Below are 26,003 nucleotides of genomic sequence, written 5' to 3'. Positions count from 1 at the left end.
TGTCGTTGTCCCACAAGCATCTGGATGATGCAAGCAGCCATTGAGAAAGGGAGCTCCACACTGCCCACCTTCTCCATCTGAAACTTATAACAATTTTTTCTGCTTATGAAATATGAAAAAATTCATATACCTATTGGCTGTTTTTTGCTGTCTTCTTTGGGAAACCTTTTGGGGCTTTTCCTTTTGCATAAGGATTGCATAAGCCTCAATTTCTTAGGAAGCTGGGCTAAAAAATTCAGTACATATTAGGTGTCATATCTAAAAATAGAGTCTGCAAGCATGGATATGTAAAACAGTTTGCTGCCTTTTTTTAGCAATGTAGCAAATGTGTGTGATAAAGGAAGGAGCAGGTCCTTCAGCAGGGTAACTGAACCCAGCTGGCTCCTTCTGAGCTTGTAAGAGTCCCTTTCACATCTAGACTTTAAACCTCTGATGGGCTCTCTAGGATGCAGGAATGAAAAAATCTAGGATGCAGAAGAGACAGCACAGCAGAAAAGCTGAAGGACTCATTTTATTTATAGGCACCCACTGTTACACCCTATAATAATTAATTCCATTGGTAGGGCTGAGATCAGTTTATCCTTACCAAAAAAGTGGAAGGAAAATCCTCAAGTGAAACAGCAGAAAATGCTCTCATTATGTCCCTACAATGCCTAGACTGAAAAAATTTTGCTACCGTCCTGATAGGACTGCTACTATCACAAGAGCAGCTGAACCACTCTAGCAAAATAAATTTTTTTAGAAGATGCGCATGTGCGATGTACTGTGAAACTGCATGCGGGGACCTGTGCTTTTAAGAATAAGGAACATAGCTCATGGCAGCCAGCTGACCTACATTTACAGTTGAAGATGTAAAGTTGACCCACAGCTAACCTACAACACAGGAGTGCTAGTTAAATGGACCATGTCTCTTAAAACAATAAACTGAGCAGGAGCAGCAGCATGGGAACAGGTTTGTTTTACTGCCATATGTAAGCAGCAAACCAGTTCAGTACAGCATGCTGAGCCACTGCTGGCGGGGAAACACAACTCAGAGTAACTCCTGCCTCCTCAATATGCTGTGTTGTGGGAAGAAAAGCACACTCTTGGTATGTGGAGGTAAACCCAGGCTTGGTAGCTCTCCCAGCAGTGAGATGGCAGCGTGGGCTGAGCTAGACAACCCAGATGAATGTTGGGGCCTTGATGCAGGCAGTAAGGCTGTGGCAAAGCCAGTGCTGCTGTGCTGTCACTGCCGCCAAGCCCACGGTATCAAAGCTCGCACAAGCAGTGGCCCAGCCGCAAACACAGCTTGCCACGTGAGCATGGATAACCTTCAAAAAAAGCAAGGGAATAAACAGTGCATTTGTATTGTTGCTAGGACATTAAGAGAGGGGAGAAGGAGACAGAAGCAAAACCTTCCCCAGACGCAGTGGCAATAAATCGCATCAGCATAAGGAGAGAATCTTGCACACATGGGACCAGATTTTTAAGCCCCACCAAACAAAGTAGATCTGTTGAGATCAGCACAGCACTGCTTCACACTGCATGAGGATCTCCCTGTTGGCATAAATGAACCTTTAGAAAGACAGGCTCCCATTTAGTTTGCTGAGTCCTGCCTCAAATACACTGACTTTTTTTTTTTCATAGCTTTCCCTTTCCCTCCGGGGATCTGCACAGTCATATGACCCCTAAAGAGCACAGGAGCAATTACTACTACAGTGGAAAAGGAAAGATGTAAAAGAAAAATTGAAAGTTACTACAAAACAATGTGTGTCCTAAACCTGCCTAATAAAGACAAACCATAACTCTTATTTAAGCTACCTTGCCTGTGGTTAAATTACCTCACATTGACATTTCATCCCTGGCAAGCATGAGTGACAGCTCTGTAGTTTGGAGTTTTATAAGACAGAGCCAGAGCAAGAAAAGTAACTCTGCTGTGCTCAATAAGTGTATGTAAATAACCACAACAGGAAACCATCATTAATAAAGTCCAGTCAGAAAGACACCTCCCTGATCACTTAATGTTACTTTCAATTTCATTTTTATTTTTTCAGAAATCTAACCATCTTTTTTTTTAAACTTTCACACAGACAAGACTTTTCCTGGGACCAGCAGCTCCTGCCTTGCTCAAGACCACCATGTCTGGTCTGGTGAGATCAAGTAGTGTCAAGAAAAATTAAGTCCAAATCTCCATGAGATAAAGCATTCACTACACTTCAATATAGGAACAGGTGTCTGACTTCACTGTCAAGATGATATCATTCACAGAATATAAGAATAATTGTACAAACACAGACCAAAGGTTCCCCTAGTTTAGTATGCTTTGTATGCATATTTTAGTATGCAGCAGGAGAACATAAGTACTATTTTGGGAAGGATTACAAGGAGCAGCATAAATTCTGGGTGATATTTTCCTGAAATAATCTTCTAGCTTCAAGTCATGTAATAGCTTGAAGGAGCTGACATAAAGGGTGTATGTACAGCATCACGTTCAACAGCCACAAATACATCTATTCTCTGAAATTTTTTTGGTCTGTTTTGAACCCCTTTCTGCTTTTGGCCTCCTCAAAACCCTGTGGTGCTGAGTTTCACAATTATATGCTCTGGGGAAAGGTGTTGCTTTCAGTTTGTATTAAAGCTAATTTATTATAGCTTATAAATTCACTGGGTGCCCTTTAGTTCTTGTGTTGTGAGAAATAACAAGTAGTCATTTCCTATTCACTTCTCTACTCCACATCTTTTATAGATCTGCATAATATCTGCCGCTTTTTTTCCCCAAGTTAATGAAACCATTAGTACTTCCTCCCATATAAAACACTCTATACCTTAAATCACACTCGCTCTCCTTCTCTCTAATCTTCCTAGTTCTGTGCCGTAGTCAAGACTGAAAACACACCAGGAATTTATACAGTAGTAGAACAATGCTTTCCATCTTATTCCAGTCTTTTCTCAGTAACCCTTAACATTCTCTTTGGCTTTTTCACCTCTGTGCAACAGTGAGCTGATGTTTTCATAGATCTATACAAGGCAATGGTAAGATGTCTTTTAGAACCCGTCACAGAACGGCAAAGAACACTGAGAAGATAAAGACACTTAGGGTCTGAAAGGAGGATGATCGTGACACTTCTGAAATTGTGAAAAGTAGAAATGTGGTAGTTTTGCAGTAAGCTGGATTGATTTCTTGCGAGACACCTACCTACATAGTCTTGGTTGCTATAAAGTAGCATGGAGATTTCCTCCATTGCGGCACAACAGTAGGGGGATAGGTGAGCACTGGACCTGAATGGGGTGGGTCAGTCAAACACAGATCCAACTAAGTGATTTGGAATATCTGATTAAGACCGCAGGGCCTAGCAGTAGAGACGGAAACCAAATCAGTTTTAAAGGAGGACTTGTGAATCTGGGGGCAAATGACCCTTTATGATAGCAGGTGTACAGTTCTGTAATGTAACGTGGGTCACTGGAGCATGATATTCCAGGCTACAATTAGATGAAAAATGATGAACAAAGGAAGAGGTGGAAGATTAAAGAAGGAAAAGAAATCATAGTGGGAAAGGTTTCAAGAGAAGAGATTTTTACAACAAGAAATAACACAGAGGACATTTTGGACAAGTTGTTTACACTACATTGTGTCTTTAAATATATGCACCAGGTAGGGTCCCTAATTAGCTGTTCTTACTTCTGTAACCAGATTTAAATTTTTCTTGATGCTTAACGCATGAAAAGAAGCCTGAAGCATATTTTATTGGAAAAGTGATATACAAGCAATGCAGAGCATGAGTGACAAAGTAATTATGTTGCCTGAACTACCAACACCAAGCCATGAAATATACATTTTTAGGTATCTTGGAGATGCTCGCTGACTTAGCATAAGATCCCCCACTTCATCCCAGACAATGCAGGTCTCAGAAGAAAAGATGGGAGAGAAAAAACCACCAAAATGCCAAACAGAAAAAAACCCACACTCAAAACAAATCTTCCAGCTTAAACACTGAGTTTTGAAGGAATACATTTCATCCACACAGTGCTGGACCTGTGTGCATGAAATTCGGCATCACCCATACAGATGCTGAATTTTTAAGCAGATCAGCCCTTTCCCTTACTGTCTTGAACATGCCTTTGCTTTCCTGCTGGAACCTTCAGAAGTAAATGGCTTGGGAATCTCTCTGTTGATCAGGGCCAGCGCTCAATTTTTTCTTATGTGAATCTAGCACTCTCATTCAGCTTTGTTTTTTGTGTAAATTCTAATATATCTCCCTAGTAACTCTGAAAATGGCCTCCATGCTGAACCGGAATACTAGACCAGAAGAGGAGGTTACTGTGCCACATATGCTGAAATAGCATTTGCAGGCTTATAGTTATTTTAGTGGTAGTGCACACCTCAGAACAGACATGTGTGTGCCACCTAGATTCAGAGGAAACACAGATATGTGCAGAAACATGAGCCTGGAATTTGTTTTATCAAGCCTGAAGAGGATGAGATAAACCATAGCAGACAAATAAGAAGGCTTCAGGCAGGAGAACAGAAATAATGCAAGTTTTGGAACAAGAGAGAAATGCAAACACTGATGGGCCGCTCCAAAATAAGACGTTCAATAGACACAAGTTTAAGCAAAACAAACTACAGTACTGAATTCAAACAGTTCAGTTGCTGCCAAATGCATCAGTCTAGTTGAAGGCAATGCTGCTTAATGGGCAGCAGCGTACTCCATAGCTCTGACAACCATTTCACTCCTTGACAAGGTCTTGGAAAGGAGAACTGAAACTGCAGGAAGGTGTCCTTCTGAACATGGGCGATAGCATTGCTATTGATCTTCATTGTTTACCTTTGTAGTTGGCTTTACAGCTTCTGAATACTTAAAAAGCTGTAAGAATTCTTTAATCGGCTTCTAATAATTCTTCGGGTCAGAGGGAAGAGTTAGAAGTTTGGATTTAAGATCTAGAGAGTTAAGCAACTACAATCACGCAGCAAATGAAAATGTAGACAGTAAGCAAAATATCAATTAAAAAAGTCTACTATCCATCACTTCATTATTACCTCAGTTCTTTTGACTGGTTTAACTAGAACTGCTCTGCACTAAGACAGACCTTAAAACGTAATGATATTTAGATCCCAAACATTGTTAATTTACTTTCTTTAGCCTTTCATAGAAGTTGCATCTCCTTCGGCTTTTTTTCTTCCGGTTGATCCTGACACAATCAGGCATGGCTATTGGAATAATATGCCTATCAAGTGGAGCCTGATCCTCATTTAGAAACAAAACCAAACAGCAAGCCATTGTCTTAATTTGGAATTGAACCTAAAAAAATAGTGTTAGAGATCCAATAATGGTCTGTCTGTTTTTCCAGTCATTTTTCATTTCAGAGTTCTCTATTTTCTTTTCAATGTGAAAAAAACCACAGAAATGCTGAAAGGATTCCACCTCCCCAGCAATTCTGGTCTAGTTTTTCAAGTCTAAGAGGAGGGGGCAAAACAAACATCAGCCAAACCTTTGGATGCTTACATGAACTAAACTACCAAGACTTTCAAGTTGTGCCAGCTCTGAGCAGCGTAAAAGGGTTTGGACTTCTCAGATATGCGCTTTCTTTGTTGTGAGAAAAAGGAGCAAACATCAATGTGGGCTGTTCTTTTTTTGCCTACTTTTCTTATTGTTGTTATAATTGTCTTGAAGAAAGATAAACAAAAGCAAGAGAAGTATGGATTTCAGCGTGCTTCCTGAAGAGCTTTGTGTTCAAACTTTCATCCTGTGCATCATCAAGCAACTGCTTTCCACTTCTACATGTCTGTGTCTGTTAACACACCCACATTGCAATCCTGTAAGATCATACACAATTATGTCACTCACAGTTACTGCTTCCAGTCATATGTCAATCACAGTTACTTCCCTGTCTACCCTGGGTGGCTGTCAATCTCTTACCAGGGCAGAATCACTTTAACCTGCTCTAAGAATTTATGCCTTTTGTCATGACTGTAGTCCAGAAATATCCTCTGCTAATAACAGGTGTTGGCAGTATAGAATCATGGAATGGTTTGGGTTGGAAGAGACCTTGTCCTGACATGCTTGGATGTTATTCAGTATTGTTTCAACTGTATTTCTTCTCATCATCCTCCTTTAAGCAAGTTACTTTTATTCTAGTTTAGAAAAAAACCTTAGTTCCCTGTTCAACTGCTTTCAGCAGCGCTCTGATAAACCCAACCTCTTTATAAAACTGGTGTTCTGCAGTAGTTTTTAAGCCTGTTCTGCAAAGGGAGAAAAACATCTCAAATATTACATGCTTGGATGCTAGTTTTATGTGTTATCACCCAGTATGCGAGCAGAGAAGCCCGCTATCAATTTCTGATTTCTGCTTTAAAAAATCAGCTTCAAGGGGAAGTCAAAGAGAATTTCACCTTATGAAAACAGGCATGAATTGATTGACTTTACTGGGACAATACCCACTCATTTCACACGAAGACCTGGCCTACCATTTGGACAGAGCCAAGAGATGTAAGACCTCTCCCCACACAGCCTCATGTATTTTTCACTGACACGTGCCAAAGTTTCCACACCTCAGAAGACATATCGGGTATGAATTTCCGAGGAAGGGCTATGTTCAAATGGGCTACATTCCCTTCCTTGGGTACTTGGGATGCTGTGGGTGTCGTTGCACATGCCTTCTCCCATTTCAGATGTGTCCAGCCCTTCCTTTTATAGCCTATTACACAATAGTGCCATGCAGCTCATTTAATTTAATCCTTAAGTGCTTTAACACAAATGATGTGATAAAATACAAAGTATTAGAAGTTGCTATCAACAGAAGTAAAACTGTCAACTGGATAAAAGACAGCCCTTCTTAAAACATACATTTTCAATAGCAGCTATGGAAATGCAGTACAAAGATACTTCTTTTTAGAACAAAGTTTGGTCTAAGCATGAAAGTTGCCCTTTAGTAGATCAGGTCTACTAAATAGGCCCTCCACTTTGTTTTAAAAGCAATCAGAGGAGCTTGAGAGTGCTCACTGAAGGAAGCTGTCTTCTTGCTGTAACACAAAGGAGGAACAGCTCTAGTTGCAGTAGAAGCACCAGTGATGTTACTACCTGCAGCAGGGGAAATATTCTACTTTCCCCTAGCCCCTGTTGCAGAGGAGAGAATCAAATACTCAATTACCTTCGATGTTAAGTATCTGCTCCTAATCGTCTGAATTTCTCATGGTTACATGCACAATCATCTGCTGTCTTAAGCATTTAAAAAATATGGGCACTTGGGCCAAGTTCACTACACACCAACACCAGTCAAATAGGTTGCAATCTGTAACCACCTCACTCTTTCTCCTCCTCCTTCAACTTAAAATGAATGAAACAAATCATCCTGATAATGATCAGAGTGGCTTGTATATGAACATTCACTCTTCCATTTATCATTTCTGTATTTCTTTTTCATCGTGACTTGATAGTGTTCAGTGAAGACGAGCAGATCCCCTCCACTACCACTTTATCATCAGGCTGTTTTGCCAGAAGCTGAATGGCCACCAGTAGTTAACAATGCTGTCAGTGATATCTAGAGCAAAAGTATGATGTTTAAAATGTGCACAGCTTGAACAGGGCATATATCCTTGTTAACACAGGATCTTCAACTTCCTGAAGTTTATCAAAATAAGTCTGCTTTGAAAATTACTGCTTAATGAAGTATTAGTACAGATAGCAAAGCAGGTCCTACCCCATATGTTGTAATATCTATTTAAAAGTCAAGTCCAGCCGACCAGGACGAAATGGTATAAACAGGGATTTCAGAAGATCTCTGGTTTGATTCAGGCAGCTATTCACAGATGTTAACTCCTTGTTCTTGAAATTTCTACCCCGTGGTGTTGAAGTTCCGCATTAGTCCTGTTGCATACAGATTATTAGTCTCTCTGTCTGTTCATAGGCTTCCTTCATCTTTACATTTCCCAGCTTCTCATGTTCGGAAGCCTATCATTACATTACATGTTACAAAATAGAGAACAACACAGTGGAGTGACAAACAGCCTTTAGAGACATTCGCTACAACAAGGGGGGCATCTTCAAAAGACACTGAAGAGTCATTTGGGAAGGATGTGTAGTAGGGGAACTTTTTTTTGGAATCAGACAGGCATAGGGAAAGAGGAAGACAGGGCAGAAAAATAGAAACAAAGATCAGAGCCACCTGACATGAAAGGGGATTTCAGGCCAGGAAGCATCAAAGGAAAATTCATAGGTTTATTGAGAAAAACTTATTGTTAATGTTTTTAAGATCTATTTTGCATAGTGATAGCGTAATGGTAGCAGTCCCTGAAACTGAGTTTTCTGTATATGGATTTCTAACAGCTGACATGAGCTTAAAATATCTTTTTATGTAGGAACAGTTCAACTTCCCCCCAATATGTTCTGTGCTATCCTTCCTTCTATTTTTCTGTTTCACTGAGACTAAAATCAGCTTCTTTGAGGACAGTCCACCTCTTCCTCCTGCTGTCTCATCTCCTGCACCTCCAATGAGAGTTCTCTATAACGTCACCGTTGATGTCACTAGCAGAGGGCTAAGATGATAAATATAAGGCATGGGGTGAAAGAAGAATTTGTAGTGGGAACAAGTCAACTATCAAGAATCAATTTTTTTTTTGTCTTTTTCATGGCACTGCTTGTTTCCTTAGTGATGAAAAATGAGGAGGAGTCAGACGAAGGAAACTTCAGTGATTAGAAAGTGAATCGGGTTTAGATTTTTTATGTATTCAGTGAGATTTCAGTAACTTTACATTCATAATGAAGACATGAAAATGAAGACAGTCTAGCTGTGCAATTGTGTTTGGTATGCATATAGGAAGTGTATACAGAATAAAAAATCCTTTAGAATTTTATTCCTTGCCTCTGATTATGAAAACATAGGAGAGTGTGTTACTATTAATTGTGCATATAAAGCAGGCCACGAATTTCCTTCTAAAAAGCCTGTGAAAAACTGAGGGGATGAGGGGTGGTGGTGGTAATGCAACAACAAAAAGATTAATTTTTACTCCTGATAATGCAATAGGTCACCCCAAAAGCTGCTGCAGTAAAAGCCAATTAGAGAGTCGAAAGAATGGAAAAAGCTTAACTATACCTAGGACTGCAGTCTCCTTGCATTTATTCTGAAGAGAGAAATAATTATTATACTGTGTTAGAAATTCTCAAATAAATTTGAAAGACTTGTTTGCTTATGAATATAGGGTCTGTTCCAGAAACCTTGGAGTAACAGACACAAACATTTTAACATGGCTTTAGCAAACACCTGTGTTAAAACATAGTGAATTTATTCCAGGAAATTGCCACTCTGTTTTCTATATTGTTTCTTATCTCAGTTATTGTTAATTAGACTGTATCACATGTACATTCTTGCTCTCACCATACGTGTGAAAAGCACAGAATAGAATTGGGCCAGAGGAAGTAATTCAACATTAAAAAAATCTAACAAAATAGTAAAAAACCAAAGCAATATCAGAACATCTGCATTAATTATACTTCTCCTCACACCTCTCATACCTCCCAGATTCTGTATGTTGCCATCACTTGATAATAATTGGACAAGAACATCAGCGATCTCATATACTATCAGCATCTAGAAAGTAAACAGCTCTGTATCCAGTTGCTAGATACATATTCACTTGGTGATAATTTTGATTAGATTGAAACATTTTCTCCTCCAAACTATTTATTACTGTCTTTTTGGTGCGGATTATGACTTGTACATTTGAACCTTGTAAAACAAAACCTATGAATACTTTTCACGTGCTTCAGTGTGAGGCCAGCTCATTAGCTTAAGTAGGTGATGGTCTTTTGAGGCAACTTATCTGACATGAATATCCACACTCAGAATGCAAAAAGATACTTTTGCGTTCCTGGCAATAGGGAGGGGTTTTGTTTATTTATTTACTTAATATGAAAGCTTGCATTTTAGCTGATTATTATAAATTAGGCTATTGGTCTTGACTTTCTATCCTGATCTTCAGTAAATCTTTTTTGCCAGTGATGAGAAAATGCATTTATTTAATAATACTTGTACTGTGGTAGCACCTAGAGACTCCTATGAGGTCTTAATTTCACTATAAGCCATGATTTAAAAAACAGTCTTTGAAAAGCATAATTTTGTTTTGAGAGAAGGCACAGGCAAATCATGAGCAGGGGAAGGCAGCAAGTGACATTGTTTGGTTAACTTAAGCAGCAGAATTGTCTGTGGCTTCCTGAACTGTACTTGCCTCAGTTGCAGCTTACTGGCAAGTACTTAATTACATTTCTAGGTATGAGAACACTACAAACAAGAATCCTTCTTTTCCAGTCAGATTTTTTCGTGCTGGCAAAATGGCGGAAAACTAGCAGTGCTCTCAGTTAAAGTCATTGCACTGCTTTGCAAAAGCAGCCTCCTGTGCTAGTCTTTCTTGTGTAGTCTAGTAAATGCCATGTGTATTTCCTACTTACGAACTCAATTTCAGAGCTGCTCAGACCCTCAGCTATATCCCTTAAGAACAGAGAAAAGGTACAGTTCAATTTTTAATAAGCAGCAGCAACCTGAAATTGGTGCAAGCTGCTTAACTCTAGATAAAGCTACGGCAGTTAAACCACAGTTAAAACCCCAAAGAGAGAATGATTGAGAATCAGGAGCACATCCAAAAAACCTGCAAATTTAATTGACTCTCGTGATACACTGTAAGCAAGGTATGACTACAGTCATATGAAACTCAAGAAATCTTTATTTTGTTTTCTCAATCTTCCTTTTCTTTGAAAGCAAAACTAATTTTGTTGTTCACATTTTTCATGCTGGAGGCTTGGCTACCTGCAGTGCACTGCAGTAAAATTTGAGGCTAACCTCTTTAATGAAACACAAGATGGGTTATAACTGAAACTGTCATATTTCCCCGTGGTAACTTTTGAAACTGATCTAGCAGCTTAGTCCTCCTTTTCTCTGGCATTAGCTGCAGCCAAAAAGCACTCCAGAACACAGGTTCCTCACCTTAATACTAGAAAAGCCATAGCAAAGCACATGAATTTTACTTCTCTTTAAACTGCCCTGCCCCACCTGCCACCCACCACCCGCTCCCTCCAAAAAAAACCCAACAACCTCCCCCCAAAAAAACCCCACGGGCACCAGAGTGAGCCCCCAGTCATGGTACAGAGATAGAATTTTTAATTGGTTATGTCTAAATAGGAGACTTCTCTGACTCAATTTTTTTTTTCCCAGCATCTTCAGTGAGTACTCTGTAAAAATAGCCCTGAGTTTACTAGCAGGCATCTCTTTGGAGGGAGGAATAGACTTAAAAAACGGGCCTTGGAATGGAGCTGCAGTGAGAAGTCATTCCCTCAGCTGCATTTATAGGTGCAATTTTTACACATACCAGTATACTAGAGAAGCAGTTCTGTGTTTGAGTATTGGATTCTACCTACTGCAAGTGAGAGCAAGTCAGACCTGCAGCCTTTCCTGTAATATTCTACTCAGGCTTAGCACAGATGAACTATGGTGGTCAGGCCACTGGCCTGATCTTCCAAGCTTTCTCCAAAAGCAGACAAGTCTGATGCTTAAATGCTGTTCTTCTCAAGGTAGGCAGTGACCTTTAATCTCTGAGATGTCTAGAGCAACCTGACTTCTCTCTGGCTTAAACCAGATTTGGCTACTGAAACTTGTGGTCTAAATAAACCTGCTGTCCTACCATTCTCCTTGACCTGGTTATACTCCGGTTTTCTTTTCTTTTAAAAGTTATCAGGGATTTGTTAAAACTTTTGGCTTTATCGGGACAATCTGTGAGATCTGAGTATGTATTTTTTTCTTAATTTTCCCAGCTCATGAGACATTAAAGATGCAGAACTGTCTTAAGATGGTGAGTGTCAGGTTCATTATCCCTAGTCTAAGCTGTACCAAAGCTGCTCGCAGCTTTAGGAGCAAGAAAAAAAAGTCTGAGACACTCAGGCCCTAACCAGCAGGCTGTACTGCAGTAGTGCAGCAAAAACAGAACTGCATAAATACATTGGTTTTAGCTTACCTATGTTCCCTCGCTGGCATACAACCCATTTCTAAGCTATGTCAGAACAATTTCTATGGGTTAATTTTCTTTAATGTCAGAGTAAGAGCTGAGCAATTAATTTTTTTTTATTTCATTTTGGAAATGAAAGAAGGTAAAAAACCCTTCAACTACATTACCGGCGGTTTTTGCAAGCAAAGTAGCCAGCTCTATTTCTGTTTAGATAAAACAGAATCTATTTCTTCTGAGGTACAGCAATGAAAACAGAAAATAAGTGATTTTTAAACATTAACTGCTTGACAGTGTAAGTGCAATGAGCTGCTCTGCAACTTGCATTACGAAGCATTTAGAATAATCTCCAGGTACCTTTGAGAGACAGAACTGAGAACAACTTGTCTAAACAGCCCAAAGCTTCTGTCCTCAGTGTTAGGGACAAAGATTCATTTTCAGATCACATCCACAGCATTGTGCTTCTCTGAGAAAGACTCATCAAATAACCCTTTTGGTAACCCCTTTGTCTTTTTAACAACAATGAGAAGAAAAAGAAAAAAAGTCTAAAATGACTGTTGGAAAATACTTCACAGCCAAAGACTGAGCCAAGCCTTCCTTTAGTGTTAACAGATCTGTTAGGTGTACAGATCTGGTGTGGAGAAAGCATTCATTTGGCCAGCTGACTGCCTGTGAGTGTTTGGGTATCTGCATCAGAGAGCAATGCAGGGAGCCCCGAACTGCTGCCAGGGCAGCAGGGCAAGTACACTGAGCCCAGTATTGCACTGTGCGTACGAGCTAGGTAGGATCCAGAAGCAGCACCGTCACATTCACTGAAAGCTGTCTCAGGGCTAAAAAGCCCAGCTTTTTCAGTGCAATCTCCTATGCACAGTTCTATCTTGTCTGGATATGAGCTAGTTCACAGAGCCTGGGGTATGCGAAAACAATTAGAACAGTAAATAAAATCCAAACGTAAGTATCTCTGTCCCTGCTTTAATGAATTTTTGCTATACAAACAGCAGGCCACTGGAACAGGCCTGGCTCCTAAAATAGATCATAGATCATGCCAATTCACCACTAGCTATGGATCTTACAGTTACAGAGGCTTTAAGATCATTGAACATGGATAAATCCTGTTCTCTTCTCCACACACACACAGTGAACTGGCATTAGGATTGTAGGAACAATTTCCCCCAGCTGTTTCAGCACACAGAACAAAAGTACTTTCCTTTGTCTGATCCAAACCAAGCCTTTTCAATTTAAAAATGAACAAACAAGAATGTTCAATCCAAACCAAAATATTTCCATCTTGTTTCAGGCATCTTTAACTGAAAATAAAGCAAAGGAAGTGAACAATTATGAACCTTACATGTAAAAAAGCAGCTTGCAAAAAAAAAAAAAGTTAGATGCAGAAATTTTAAATCATCAAAAGATACCTTTTTTTTTTTTTAAGATAACACAAACTACCTGCTTAGAGAAGACTGCAATGCAACTTTTATCATTATTAACACTGCTCACTTTGAATTAAACAGTTAAGTGTTCATGACAACATGACTGGTATCCCACTTCCCGGGTGAATGCCTAGCAATTCATCCCCAGTCTTCAGCTCTATTAATATTTCAATTGTCCCACATAAAGCAGAAAAGCTATGACAGGAAATTTCTGAAATAGTGTGTGCCAATCTCAGACAACCTCTCCCTCTCATCTAGGATTTTCTTGTGGGTCTGGTAGGTAGGAAAAGTACGTTTAGGTCTTCTCAGGTGGAAAAAGGACTTTTCATTTCTTGGATGCTCTTGGGTGAAAATGGAAGAAATTCCTTCAGATTCCCTCCCTAGCAAATTCAATGTTAATTCTAGAGTTGTTTTGAGAAGACTAAATAAATCACTGAACAAGAAGTGACCAAACCTTTATCTATTTACTAACTAGACAACAAGAACAGTGACCAAAGAGGAAAAGTATCCAGGAACTGACACCTGTAGTGTATGCTGTTAAGATTAATTTCATTATCTGTGGGAAAAACAGTAATTTATGCCAGAAGGCATCCAGCTTTGTTTAAATAATATGAGTATCCCAAAGAGTAACTTTTATTGCTGGTCACAGGTAGGTAGTTCATGGCAAGCTTCTATGGCCCATCACAATCCAGCCATACTCTGTGAGTGGTTTCAGCTAACGCTCATCTTTCAGACAAAAACATATGAGCCTTTCTTACTCCTGTGGATTACAGCCAACGACTTCTGCTTCATTTGAACATATAGACATTGAGGTATTGTAGTGCCTGTGATGTTCAGACCACCAGTCTCCAACATTAACCATGTTGTTACAAAGACTGTGCTCGTGTTTGGCTCAAAGAGGTATGAACAAACTGATTTGTCACTTATTACCTCAGAACTGGAACCTCTTTATTCTGGTTTCTAACCTTTTGCCCATTAGACAGCTTTGCATGGTCAGGTTGCTGGTTCAGGTGGGTAATCTGGGCAAAAAGCTACTTAGTTCAGCAATCCAGGGAGCCTTGCCTTTCTCCTTTCGTGTGAGTAAAGACAAATTGACAACAACTTTGACCTTTTTGTTAACACCAAACGTATAGCTGAAGGGCTTCAGCTACGTTGCAATGCAGAGAACTTATGGTTTTGTTTGTTGAGACCAAGGCACTGGACACTTCAGAAGTTGCTGGGAGTCTCTGCTGAAGCTCCACTACAGTTTGTACCTGCAACAACTACACAGGCTGTTTGAGCGTGGTGCCTGCCTTCAGGTCCCACATGGGGAGCAGCACGAAAGCGGTAGGTGATGGCAATATAGCAGTTAGAGGGAAGGAGGCAACACTAGTGAGGTCCTTGCTCAGAGAAGGGAGGGCCCTGCGTGGGTGAGATGGCAGAGTGCTGTTTACAAGCACTTTCACACTCCTGGCTTGTGATAAACAAATGAACCTGTGTTTCTCACAGGCAGGAAGCATGTGAATGTACTTGAAAATAGCATCCGAGGCTTCACGTGCAGCGGGAAGCTGAGAGCAACTGCCCCAAAGCCTGCCACAAGTGCTCAGTAAGGCTCTGGTAGCACCCGCTCTGTTCGTGCTCCTGCTTGCTGCACAGCTCGCAGAGCAGCGAGTCTACCCAGCTCCTTCTGAAGCCTCTGGCTTAAGAGAAGACCATTTCTAATGAGAGGGGCAAAAGATGTTATTTCAGTGCAAGATCTTGCATCTCTTTGAAACAACTTCATATTTTCCCTCACTTATCTGCTTCTTGTTCCCAGAAGAGGATATTCCTTGCAGGCCCAATGCTTGAATATCTTCACATCATTAGGTATTTTTTCCTGATACTACAAAATACACCCCACCCCCCCCTCCTGCTTTGTCATATACCTTATGTTCTGTAACAAAGGAATGCATGCTGCTATAAACACAAAATGTTTTTCCTTTCACTGCCTATGGTTGTTTCCATACGCCCCATTTTGCTGGCTTGTGTGCCTGCCTTTAACTGAAAACAAATACACTTCAGCGTGATAGCCCACCAATCTTCCCCTGCAGCACTGTCCACTGAGTCCCAAAGAGATAACAGTACTTCTTGCATTTTTTGTTTATGCTGGGTACACTTTGCTAAAATTAAACTCCTGTCGAACTATGGCATTCGTAAGAACGTCTAGGTTATTCTAAATGCAAGGGGTTTGTCTTGGTTATTTTTGTCCCACAACACAAAAAGCTTTGTATGTGGAGGTCTTTTTGTGTGGACTCTGCCTTTTACATTCTCTCTGATATATTTTCTTATAGCATTTTGAATTTTCTAGAAGAGGAATGCCCAGCCTTTTCTTAGAAATGAGACATTAACTATGACTACCTGTTCCATACATAAGCAGTGTAACAGAGCAGTTTCTACTCCAGTGCTCCATAGATGTATGTTTGAACCTGTCTAGATAGCTCTCCCAAACCATGTAAAATCAACATCTCAAATATATTGTCCATAAGCTGTTGCATGGACTGCCAAACTTGTTTGGTAAATTCTTCTCTTTCTAACCATTAATTTTGGTTCTCTAGTGGCTGTCTTTTTCTTGGCCTGGAAACTTTGTAACTGCCTGTTATTTCATGAAGGACATCAGGAGACAGCAAGAAGTAGGTGAAAACATGTTTTCCCTCTTCAAACCATTTGCAGCTATCCTAAAATCTCCCAGACTTTCCAATTTTGTACAAATGTAATAACTTTTAAGTTTCTGTTACATGGTTTCATAACTGAGTTTTACTCTTTGAGTTAACAGAAAACTATTAAATACAGCTAGTGCTTCAAACCCAGCTCTTGTCAGAAAATAAAGGTCTGTTCTGATTGCCTTCCTTTTCTGGCATCCCTTCTTTGCAGCAACAAAGTTCTGTTTAAATCCTTTCCAAGTGTCTCCCATAATTCCAGGGGAAAAAAATATTAATCTCAGATGAGGCTTTTAACTGTACCATTTTTCCATTCAGGATATTTTTAAATTTCACATAACTCCTAGCACTATTGTTGCTCAGCTATCATTTAAAGTCTACTTTGTTGAATCTTTGATTAGAATTGCATACCTCGAGCTGCCGCACAAGAAAAGCAACATAATTGTTTCGGGTAGCTGGGCCACAGCTTCTTAACTCACTGCAAAACCAGGGCATCAGAAAGAACAGCAGAACACACTGCCGTCCCCCCAGCTACTATCCAAATTTTGAAACACCCAAGTCAAATGCACCAAGCCCTAATACTTCCAGCTTTGTACACTGATTCGAACACACCTTTTGTTCCTTTTGAGAAGATTTGCAGGAAAACAAAGCGAGCTGTAATCGAACTCCTTCAAGGTCTCCACTCCCCAACCCAAGCTCTAGCCATAGGAGCCTAAAACGAGATGCCTAAGTGATTATACAAACCAGGAATAAATGGACCCTGACATTTCAGAGCTGCCTGCAGCCAGCTGCTCACCCTGGCACAGTGTGCCACCCGCAGCACGGTCTCTCAGGCAGGTGCAACCCATAGTGCCCTGTACAACCTTGGATGTTGAAACTGGAGCACACCCTGGCTACCTCCCTGCTTGGGCATACAAAAGGACCATGGACACTAGTTCCTGTCCAAATGCAGAGCTGGGGCAGGGGTCTGGGCACACAAAGCAGGGTTACAAACTATGCTGTAGAGCCCACCCACCTCACCTTTGACAAAAATGCCAAATTCGAGGTCCACCAGCACTTTTGAAAGCCATGCAGTCTCTTGAAAATCCACAGAAGAAATCAGTACCTCAGCTTGAAAGCATTTGATCTTTACTAACCTTGATATTTTCACAGCAGGCCTGTTCCCCTGCTTGTAGAAGTTAACAGCCACCACCTCCTTTTGAGGACAAAGTTCAGGAGGGTCCTGCACAGAAGCTTTTAGCCAGCCCTTCACACACAATCTTTTTCTTTCAGGAGGTTTATAAAGCTTCTTGGAATGGCAGAAGCTTGGCTGATAGCATAATTGCCTGGTGAACCATCTCTGCAGTTCTCTGATATCGAAGGAAATGATTGTCGGGGGGGGGGGGAGGGAGGAGGAGGAAGATAGGGGAGAGAGGAAGGAGATTAGTTAAGTGAAAGTGCATGATAAAAACAGCGTTTCCTGGTATCATACTTCTGTGGGAGAGTTTTGGGTGGATAGGCCAGCATGTACATCACAGCGATAAAGTAGCATGAGAACTAGAGTCCAGTGAAGAATAAGAGCCTCTCAAATCACAGGAGAGGAAAAGGATCTGCACCTGTGACAGTTCTCAGGTGGAGCTCTGTTTTACAGAAGTTACACTTACCACCTTCATACCAGGTTCCAACATAAGAAAGCTAGAAGGCATCAACTAGTGTATATGTATACGTGTTATTATCAAACTGAAAGACTTTCAATGTGTTTTCTGCTGAAGCTGTAGCATGAGAGTCCTGAGTAAAAATGCCTACCCAAATTTAAGATGCCTAAAGCTTTTTCAAAATAGATAGATTTGTACAGACATTTCGTGTCTTTCCACTACTGGAGAAATACCATTGTCTCATATTTGTATAAGTAGTGGAAGAAAGAGGAAAAGAGAGAAGAATTAAAAACCTGTCTCAAATGGGGTGTCTGGTAAAACATATGCAGTCATTATCAAAGGACACAATGTATCTACCTTTAAAGCAGTTCAGTAATCAATTCAAATTCCCCACTGTATCAACTGTTTAGTACTACAGGCAGTTACTACACTGGCCTCTCTATTATCTCAGCTCTATTTCTTTCAGCAATGTCATTACTGAAGGCAAAATTTTTTTCACTTGCACATTCTCAAATCAAGATATAAATTTAAACTTTTTTTTAAAAAATCCCTTGTCATACTTGCTGACTCTACTTTGTAATCTTTAATGGAATATGGCATATCAGGCTACCAGAGAAACTGCTTACAGAGGCAATCTCTGAAAAATATCTAGCTTTCTAAAAAAAATCTCTGGATTGCAGTGCACGAAGAACAACGCAGTATATGCCGACCATGAGAAGCTAAAGCAAATCAGCAGCCAGGAAAGAAACGATAGCACAGATCTGTCTAAACCACAGATCTGCAGGGACTCACTCACATGACATCAGCTTGTGCAGCCCAGAATTGCCTTGCAGCTGTTAGAAGAAACTGTACTTCAGATCACCTGGAGGAATCTCTCACACAACAAACAAAGCTATCTCCCCATGCTGACCTTCTTCTCATACTACTTATACTACTGCCGTGCCCTTAATTTGAATTAGCTATAAGCCACATGCAAATCTGCATTCCGTACTTCCATAGCCAGAGTACCTCATGAACACAACCAAACTGTACCACAGAAGATGCAGCTGTGCTATTGCAGTTGCGCGTTTGCTAGAAGGGCATGCGCCAGGTTCAGTGCTGCCAATGGAAGGTCTGAGAAACTCCTCACACACTGTGGTCCTCCTGCGCATCCATCATAACAGGCAACTTGTACCTGTTAGGAAAGCTGTGCTGCCAGAAATCTGCCATGAAAAATTGACCGAGAGAAACTAGTAAGGGAGGGGAGCCACATTAACAGACTTTTCCTACCATTTAAAGAAAAGATGGAAAAAATATTACCATATGCATTGGATTTCTGCATATGGTACCTTCTGTTGCACAGTCGAGAGAAAAATGGATCATACTCAATTTTTACGTAGGTCCTACAAAATTTGCGCACATCCCTCATATGCCAAGTAGGTATGTTTAGTCCTCTTTTTAATTTACCACACTTTCTCTCCATACCAGCTGCACATTGTGTTTTATACTCTATCACAGTGAGACAACACAATGCTGTGGGGCGGCCGCTGGATATATATGTACGAGACTCCAGTCTTTTTATGCAAGCAGCTTCCAATGACTCTTGCTTTGGGAGAGTTTTCTGTGCAGGCTGGAAATATCTCTCTACCTTTCCTTCTCCACATGGCTCTGAGTTTGCTAATGATCACATTTAAGACCATTTGGTGCCAGCAGCTAACTTTTAGGGCTGCTCAGTGAATATGCTGTATCAGTGTGGGATGAGTGGGTGGAATGTTTTCTACTGTTTTACTTTTTATGGGAAAATAGAACTAATCTGGTGGGTTTAACAGTTGTGCTGTCACTGGTATGGCCACAGTGAAAAAGAATAAATTGTTCAGTCTTGACAAGATCTTCATCAGCAACAGCAAGATTGCTCATTAGATTTCACAGCATACACACTTCAACTACATTCTGTACATCTGTGGTACTGTCAACTGTTTAGGATATTTTATATACACACACACACATTTTCTTTGACTTCAAGCTCTGATGCTTGTGGCTTAGTTTATAAACAAACAAGATCCTGAATCTTGACATTTCACTTCATTGCAAATGCCTAATCCTTAGTACTCCAATTTGGACCCAGTACATCAATGAGAGTCACTCCAGTAAGAACCACAGTATCGTCACCAGAATGACTTCTTTGGAAGAGTCTATGTAAAATCAATTTTACTGGTTGATTTTAGTTCATTATTTTCAAACTAAGATGGTAATTTGTTTTCATGCCAAATGTTTCTGTAAATCACCTGTATTATGATGTATTAAAGCATTTACAATTTGATAGTCAGCATTAAGAACAACCAGATAACCAAGAAAAAGTTTCCATGTCACTCCACAGTGCATTATATTAATTAGCAAGAAAACATATTCTGCATTTTTCAGTATCAATACAGTTTCTGTATCAATTCTGGGTGTTGTGTCCAGACTTCTCTCAGTTCACATATGCAATGGCAGCCAAAGTTCAGGGCTAATGGTGGATGGACAAAGAAACACACCATTTTACAAACCCTTTCAGTGAGGGCCTTGGAATTAACTTCTCAAAGGACAGAACAAACATGAGAGGCCTGGTATCTTCCTCTCATGTCATGAGCCGGAACTTAACGTTGAAGTATTTTCTCAAAAGAAGTTTCAAAGCTATTGCCTAGAGGAGCAGCAGAAAATATTTTCTTCAGGAAATAATTTAAAGCACATTTTGTGATCCCATGGGTGCATACAAATCTTATCATGAATGTTTTCAGGGGAAAAAACCCAGGTCTCTGACTTTCACCTTCTCCTGGGGTTTGGTTGACCTACTGTCTTTAAGTCAGTTATCAACACATGGCATAAGTCCCACTAAATTTTACAGCAGAGATAGTTTCCAGACAGGTTCATTGCTGCCTCTCCGATATAAAAAAAGAATTGAATCAGCTGTCATCCCTGTTGTCTGACCAAGACTAACTCACTTGTTTGTTTCACAAGATCACAGGATGATGAATCATGAAGAGATGTGAGGCCTATATTTAGAAGCTGCAGATTAATTTGCAATAATTTGATCACTTCAACTCACTTACTAGGGCATTGATCACAAAATCCCAAAGACCTAAATGTCATACAAGTGCTTATTCTTAGTTTTCTCATACTGAGGTCTATGCTGATCTAGACTTCCTCTGGGGATACAAAAGGAAATTCATTTTTAGTAGATCAGGCATTATATTGGAACACCATAATGGCAACACTGGTTCAACAGCTAATGAAAAACAAAGCAATGTGATTCATAAAGGGCTTTTATTATATGGATACTAGATTGTCAGCCCCTTGGAAAGCATCTATTCTATTGCTCAATTGGGTTAAAGTTTCATGTTTTGCCATTGCAAGTAAACTTTTTCATAGTTTTGGTGGTTAGGAACTTTTAGCATCAAACCATCCATTGATACTATCAAAAAGATTGTCTGAGGACATCTTAATCTGTTGTGAATGGATAAAGAGTTTTCCTTATCTTGACACTGGCATACTGATACTGGCTTATAAAATCAACTTCAACAGTTATAAAGTATTAAAAGAAAAAGCAATCAAAATATGAAACCAACATGTTTTTCAGAAGTGTTCTACCAGTCATGGTTTATAGTCATGTTTATTTATTACCATTTTTACTGAGGTACCGAGAAATAAAATTGCTAAGAGATTCCTATCTTCTAAACTATATTTACAGTTTTCTGATGATAAAGAGACTGTCATTGTCCTTCTGGACATGAGCTTTGAGCAGCGCTGTCCTGTCTCAAATGTGATGAAGCCAGCAGGGTCTTTCTGACTAAATTACAAGAGAAGTCTCCACTCTCTGTAAACACAGTCCATTTAGCAGTAGAATAAGACATCCTAATCAATGAAGAATCAGCTATCTTAAATACAGCTGTTTTATCACAAATTTTTTATTCAATAATGAAAGAAAATCTCAGGGAGCACTAAGGCACTCTCAACTTCATCAGAATTCACTGAATAGTCTTTTTGCTATAGTGCCTTGTTTCACAATGAACCAAGAGTGCTGGCGTGATAAACTGCTCCTATTGCCTTCATGTCACCAGCACTTAATTTTGCCAAATTGATTTATCTTGAGAAACTGTAACAACCATAACCTGCACAGAATGTTTCTCATATTGTTATGGATTGCCAAGGCAGGTTGGAAAGCGATGTGTCCCACCTCTGCACTTTTTTTTTTCTTTTTTTTTTTTTTTACTTTACTCTTTCATCAATATTACTACTTTCAGGTAACTTTTTGGAAACAGGACTCTTCCTTAGACCATATAGCAGTCTGAATATATTTCAAGCCTTTCTAAAGTTGCTGAATTGTACCGCCACTGACAAGACTTACATGATTTCCCTTTATTAGGCAGGGAGATGGCCCTCAAGTAATTTATCTACCCAAGCCAGAAGATTTGGTGTCCTAAATTATTGGACATGTGGAGATTTATTGCAATATCCTGTTCTGCAATCAGAAAACAATGCTCATTTACTTGCTTTTTGTTAACAAAATTGCACAAAAATCTCTATTGATAGCACTGTGATTAGAACAAGTCAGTAATATACTGGGGGATAATTACTTATTTTCATCATTTAATATATTTTACTTCTCCACCTCCATTGGGTCAGTATCTCTGGCTGGTAGTCTCTTTTGCAGTTTCATTCCAGTCACACATTTCACACCACATAAACATCTAAGTGATCTTAACGTGCATCAGCAGAGAAAACCAAGGAGGAGACTTGGGTCACTCACAATGCCAGCTGGGTTCACTTAGCATTAAGAAATGAGTGCTTAACAGGCACTGTGCATGTAGGGGGAAGGGAATGACATCATTAAAACACAACACAATACCATATGGCTTATCAGCAGGTCAAGCTTTATCCTCTGATCATCCCTTTTCATGATTCAACAACAATTTATTTTTATTAGGGAGATCTTATTAATAAGGAAATGAGACTCCTCCAAGTTTAAGATCTTAGAACGCAGACCCCATTCTGAATGCACAGAATAAGCATAAAATTAAGATTATATCCATGTAAACTCTATATTCCTAATCAGAGTAGCTTAGCAGTTAATATTTACAGATGAGCCACCCCCTCTCTCTATTTAAGTACATCAGAAGGACTCTCCTACAAATTCCAATACCAAATATAATTTTCCCTGGCTGACCCAGCACCAGACTAACAAAATGGAAACTTTTTTATTGTTGATATTCTATTAATAGAAAATAATCTTACATTTAGCAACTCAGGCTTATGTGCAGTTTGCTATAGTGATTGCAATCACGAGAAGGGTCGACAAAGGAAAATAAGTAGGCTGTAGCTTCAATTGTGCATTCCCGTGCAAGGTACCCTGACTCGCCGCAGCGATAGCAGTTGACTTCACTGGTCTTACTGCAGTTGATGGCTACATGGCCAGTTTCACCACACCTATAGCATTTCACTTTGGTGCAGTCTTTTTGAATGCGTCCAAACTCTCCACAAGAATAGCACTTCTGCTCATCTGCATGGTCACAGTCACGCTTGCATCACCGTTTCCCTTATATTATTCTAAAGGACTACTTGATAGCAGTCAGTTCTTCCCTAGCTGTGGCATGGCACAACTGGAGCAGTCACTTTCTGTGGGAATCTCAAGCCTTCATTCTCTATAAATACAAAGGAATTCAACAAGTTCTTCAGCTAAGATTCTCAAAATAACTAATCTGCCATGGGATTATGGCCCTCAAATGATCATGCAACAGGTAAAAGATAGACAAAAAGGGGTTTTGTAATAGGTCACCAAAAAAAGTCCCTTAGGAACCTGCGCTGGGACATGTCCTGTTCAACACATCCAGAAGTTATTTAGAAAAAGAACATGCCATGTCATGACAAACTTTGCTAAGAAGCCTAAATTAATCAGATTGTTAAAGACAAAGATCGACTACAAAGCGTTGCCAGAATACGGACCAGAAATGTTATAAAAAGGAAGAGGGATACAGTGAAGGTAAAACACCACCCCACAGGTAAAACCAGCAACTTGACATATGTTGTGATTAGTTTTGCGACAATAACCACTTTGAAGCAAGGTCTTAGCATTGTAAGAGAACCACCACACTATAGTTCACTGCTTATCAGTGGCCAAAAAGCAAGTGGAATGGCATGAGCAATTAGAGAAGGAATAGAGACCGAAGTGGATCACCATTATGCAACTGTATTCATTTATCTTGAGCCCATGGTTTGAATATTGCATCATGTTGTGGTGTCATGTGCCCCCCTCCTCCTCTAACCTACCCCCGGAATCATACAACAGAACTGTCAAAGTTAGAGATGGGCATCAGACTCCTAAAAAAAAAAAAAAAAATCACAGGTGAAATAGTAAAGAGACTGGAGAGGGAATGATTTGAATACAAAAGCAAAGAAACAAAAGTGACAGATAAAAAAAATAAACAAAATGGTAGCCCTTTAAGTAAGGCACAGCTGGACTCTGGAACTCCTTGCCAAAGGTCATTATGAACATGAGAAGTGTACAGAGATACAAAAAGTGACTGAACAGATTAATGAGAAAGAATGTATTCAGTATCACCGTTTCTAAAAGCACCACTTCTCGCTGAGAAAGTCCAGCAGTAACCAGGCTGGCTGGTCTGGCTGGTTTGTCAGTTCAGATATTCTTGTGGCACATCCCCATTTGCAGAGTGCATTGAAATGCTTGATAATATTTATGCTGAACCATTTACACTCAGACCAACATGATTACAACATCCTCCCCTGTATCTGCGTTACATTGCTTTTCTGTGGCATTATCTTCATTTGCTGCCTTGCAGGTGTTGCTTCCTGCCTTTCAGAGACAAACCAAACTACTTCACAAACAGGGGGCTTCAGCAGGAAAGGAGATAATATTGCCGCAGATCCTGCTTCCTGTGTCACCCCAAGCCTCCTTCCGAGAAACAGTTAAGTGCAAGCACTCTGAAAGATACAAACCCCATCTTGCTTGATCCTTGATTGTCAGTCCCAAAAGGTGTCGCAAGTTGCCATCAGAATTCAAAGTCAGATCTTCCTCCACCCAGTAGCAAAGCTGCTGTGAAGACCATTGAATCTTTTAATCTTTGGGAAAGACGTTGAGAAATGCAATTCTGAAGCCAACACCTTCCTCTCAGGATAGTGCGCAGGCAGCTTCCAAATCTTCCCCAAGGCCAAGTGTGTTTATGCACTACATGTTACATGTATTCAGACTTCTTCATTCTTTCATTCATCCCACATCCGTGCTGGATGAGAATTCCCTGATAGCTCAGCTAAACACATTAACCCTTCACAGTTTAGTGCGAGTTACCAGCATCACCCTTTGCACTGCAGGCAATTCTTTCCATTACCCCAGGTGAGTACAATATTGAATATGCCAAGCTGCTTCAATAGCATTCAGCTTGTCTATGGTTTAAGTAATCATTATAATTTAAATCGTCATTATTCAACAGTAGGTCTTCTTAGTAAAGGCTAAAATCTAATAATGAAAACCAGTAACACTCATCTTTAACAGAGCATTTCATAATCAGGCAACACATGTGTGCTCATTCACTTAAAGGGTTTTAGCTCCAGCTTACCAATTACAATCCTAAACCTGCTCAGTTACTTACACAACATGAGCAACTTCATCAGGATACAACAAGCTTTTCCCTGACCCGGTCCCCACTGTCAGTCCCTTGACCACCAGGGAATTCAAACCTTAGTTATTTCTAGACATTAAAACAATTGCTAAGTTAAAAACTAATTTTTTTTATATTTTCTAGGCAGGTCCATAGTCAGAGAGATATCCTTAGATGCATATGAAAACAAAAATGTGTTTGTTTTATTAGCTGAAGAAGAAACTCTTGCTTTGACCTTGCCACACCACAGCATCATTCACTACTGGGGAATGGCGGTGGCATTCAGAGCACCCACACTGCTGGAGATGTCACTCTGCCAGATAAATTTGTACGTCCTGCACATAGCTGTTCCATAGCATGTAGAAAATAGTTTCAGAGCATTCTAGGGTGAGTGACCACTCTGCAGATGCTTTATTGAGGTACATAACCACCAACAAGAAAATACTAAGTATTTCCAGAATAAAAGAGAAGCCACTACCATGGAAGCACAGAGCAGAGGAGCTTTTGTCTCAAATAGAGTGTTTAAAAAAAACCAAATAAATATTCATCCTGCATGGTTACTGGCACTTGGAAGTATAGTCAGAAAGCCAATATTGCTTGTTGCAAAAAGCTGATATGCAACAGTTCAAATCCTCATATCTCTAAAATATTTTTGAAATCAATAAATTGAT

General features: G+C 39.9%; 1 protein-coding gene across 3 annotated transcripts in view; it reads right to left on the bottom strand.

Moving 5' to 3' along the window:
* GRAP2 (GRB2 related adaptor protein 2) overlaps positions 1-26,003 on the bottom strand; it is a 119,268-nt gene that overhangs the window by 64,116 nt on the left and 29,149 nt on the right. Inside the window, exon 1 of one of the 3 annotated variants that reach the window (XM_080393019.1) lies at positions 17,207-17,391. The exons of the other annotated variants lie outside the window; for them this stretch is intronic. The gene's annotated coding sequence lies outside the window, so the exon portion shown is untranslated. Of the gene's footprint in view, positions 1-17,206; positions 17,392-26,003 lie in introns of those variants that run through there. 3 annotated transcript variants of the gene reach the window in all.

The sequence above is a fragment of the Falco punctatus genome (genome assembly GCF_963210335.1).
Source record: "Falco punctatus genome assembly, chromosome: 6".
NCBI lineage: Eukaryota > Metazoa > Chordata > Aves > Falconiformes > Falconidae > Falco > Falco punctatus.
The sequence above is the reverse complement of the archived record's forward strand: the minus strand, read 5'-3'. Positions and strand labels throughout refer to the sequence as shown.